At 35.7% G+C, this 3,143-nt stretch overlaps 1 protein-coding gene across 1 annotated transcript in view; it reads right to left on the minus strand.

The window, feature by feature from the left end:
• Positions 1-1,407, minus strand: part of nutf2 (nuclear transport factor 2) — a 12,845-nt gene extending 11,438 nt beyond the window's left edge. Inside the window, exon 1 of the mRNA XM_015398685.1 lies at positions 1,275-1,407. The gene's annotated coding sequence lies outside the window, so the exon portion shown is untranslated. The remainder of the gene's footprint in view (positions 1-1,274) is intronic.
• Positions 1,408-3,143: the final 1,736 nt, after the last annotated feature.

Genomic DNA, 3,143 nt, shown 5'->3' on the forward strand with positions numbered 1-3,143 from the left:
ATTAATCGATTAATAATCGAATAGCTAAAGGTTCCTTAAAGAAGACTTTTTACGAAATTAAATCAAGTAAAACTAAAACTTTTCCATTTGAGGAGTTCTGGATAGAGCATATTAACAGACAAGAACAATTTTTTTTATTTTAAATGAAAAATTTTATATATATTTCTTTCTTTCTTTTTTTTTTACAATTTTGGTATATTTCCTGCTCCAAGTTGGTTGCTCTGTCAGCTTAAGGCATGTTTAATACTCCAGTTAATGAATAATCGATTACTAAATTAGTTGATTATTTCATTAATTTATTTCAAAGAAAACAAAATGTTATTGATAGTCATCCATTTATTCATCATCTAGATTTGCCCCTTTATCTCCTTGAAAAGGGACCAAATAAGCCAATACTATGATTGATTTGTAATGTTTTGAAAAGAAAAACTGATATTAAAGAAATGTTAACATCCATACTCTGTATCTATTTCTTGCCTTTATATTTTGTGTTAGTTCTCGAGCTACATTTTAATTTGTAAAGTGTGTCATTTCTGGGACAGCTGACTTCATCCACTGAGTGACAAATCAAAAATGCTTCTTTTCTTTTCATTAAGAGCAAAAATAAATACTGTAATGTAGTACTCAAAACTTGGAGTGAGTACTTCATTATCAAACCAATCTCTTATTGAGTTTAAAATATAACCACTTATTTTAAAACTGAGCACCAAACTGACAGGTCACGTGTTGTTGCTGGAACAATCTGAGCGCGCTAAACATGAGCAGATGACCCGCCGAGGCAGCACACTGTGGGACAGAAACGCATTGGACCAGCAGAGCCTGAGTTCCTGGAGAGCAAAGGGTGAAATGAGGGAGCAGTGCTAATGAATGGTAAAAGCTCCTCTTATTTAGGCACTTCAGGTTAGCCAACTAGCCGCTGCTAGCTTGTGAGGAAACTTGTCAGTTGGTCCAGACTTTCCCACCCACCTGCTAACGTTAGCTGCCCGGGAAACGTTTTTTTCAAGGCGTTGGCTTACAGACTAAGTAGGGTTGGATTCTATAAATACCCAGACCCTTCTATGTGCGGATACCTCCTATGGGCCCGCGCTCACAGACCAGCTACCAGACATAGGCGTGCCCGACGTTAGCTACACCAGAGGTTAGCAGCCCGCTAAGTTGCGCTTAATGAGTTCAAAAACCCAAATAAGGTAATTTTTCTTTATTTTCACAAAGGTCTTTCTACAGTGCTTCAAATGAGGGCTCGTTTGATTAAAAAAAAAATCATACAAACTTACCTCTCACTTACGCCGAGGCCGGCTGCACGATGGCACAGTGCAATGTCTCCTGCACAGCGAAGGCACGCAACCGAGGACGCAGCTGTCGCCGCGGTGGATTATGGTCATTGTAGTGTTTCTTCATCGCACCCTTTGGGTTTTTTCGGCAGCTGATATCCAATGTGTTTTATTACCGCCATCTGCTGGATCAAACACGCATTACAGATCTGTGACATTTCTTATTGTCTTACATATTTTCAAACAATTTAAATATTTTAATTGTAGTAACACAGCTTTAAGCTAATTCTAACGTACTCTGTAAATTTTCAGGTTCCCTTCATCCTATGATAATTGGGTTTTTTTTAACAGCAGAAGAAACAGATTATAAACTGTTTTGTGTTTTTTTTTTACTAATCTGTAAAAAAGAAAAAAAAAAGGCTGCAGTTGAGTTAGTAGTCAATTTTGATTACACATATTTGTGGGTTCAGATTCACCAGACAGATCCAGCCCTCATCACTGCTGTAGCCTACCTGTACAATCAAGATGTCTCCTAAATGTAATCTACTCTCAAACATTATTGAAAAATCTGAAAAACATTAAAATAATCAACTTGATTCACACCTATTAGTCTGGAAACAGTTAAACGTTTATAAGACATTACTAGAATTTTTAAAAGTAGAATAGGAGGCAGATATTTTAGTTAACAGAATCCTCTCCTGTGGAACCAACTACCAGTTTTAGTCAGGGATGCAGACTACTTCTAAAATTGTAGGCTTAACACTTTTGGATAAAGCGTACAGATAGCTCAGGTTATCCTGAAATAAAATTTCAGACAAAACAATATAGATAGAACTAAGTAGGAGTCCTGCATAAGCAATTATATACTTTTAGAGCTCTGGAATTCACAGCATTCGTTTTGCAAATAACATGAGAACTGAAATAAAGCTTGAAGCATAACTGACATCAACCGTTTTGTCTGCATCATTTGACTGAAAAGTAATGTTTGCAACATTTTCCACCCCCCTGTTTTCATCCATGTTGCACTCAGTGTTTTTCTAAAAACAAATTGGCTCAAAACGGAAAGATTTTCTTAAAATTCTTAATTTGCCCTCTGTATTCTTGAGCCAGTTTAGAGAACGGATTTGAGTGGGTAATATTTCAAATAAAGTCTTAAAATCAAAATCAAAATTAACCATGAGAGAGGACCATTGACAGTTTGTTGCAGCTTTCTTTGAATAAATTATTTATATTTATTTAAAGAAACATCCACAATAACAAATTATTAAAGGTATAGTGGAGGATGTTATTTTTCTGGGTGGATCATCAAAATAAGTGCTCCTTTAGGAAATGGGCTCATGCACGCTCTCACAGGTATTTAATAGATGTTCCTTCTCGGGAGCAGGTACAGGGTTGTGCATGTGCATTTTTTTTTTTTTTAAGTAGAGGGCAGGTTTTTGCAAATATTTATGAAAATCCTCCATTATACCTTTAAACTCTGACATTTGCTTTAACTAATAAAATTTTAACAGACTCAGTTGCTTTACATTTACTCCTGTCTGCTGTACAGTCTATTGTTTCCTTATTGTGTCTATACTTTCATTTAGTTATCACCTTATTGCTGTTACTCTGGGAATGTTCCAGCCGGCAAACAAAGGATTACTTTAATCTAATTCTTTCTTGTGCATTAATCATAAATAATGGACCAGTTTAAAATTCAGTTTACAGTCCTTTTAACAAAACAAAAACCATCTGCAGATTTAATTTTTTATTTCTTTAAAGAGCTTGTAGCAGCAGAAGCATTTTCTTAAACTAATCTGTGACAGAAAGCTCAGTCAGGGCTGTCAGCCAGTCAGGATGAAGGAAGATGCTTCACCAAGACAGAACTCAATT

The sequence above is a fragment of the Cyprinodon variegatus genome, unplaced genomic scaffold, assembly GCF_000732505.1.
Source record: "Cyprinodon variegatus isolate N-32 unplaced genomic scaffold, C_variegatus-1.0 Scaffold952, whole genome shotgun sequence".
Taxonomy (NCBI): Eukaryota; Metazoa; Chordata; class Actinopteri; order Cyprinodontiformes; family Cyprinodontidae; genus Cyprinodon; species Cyprinodon variegatus.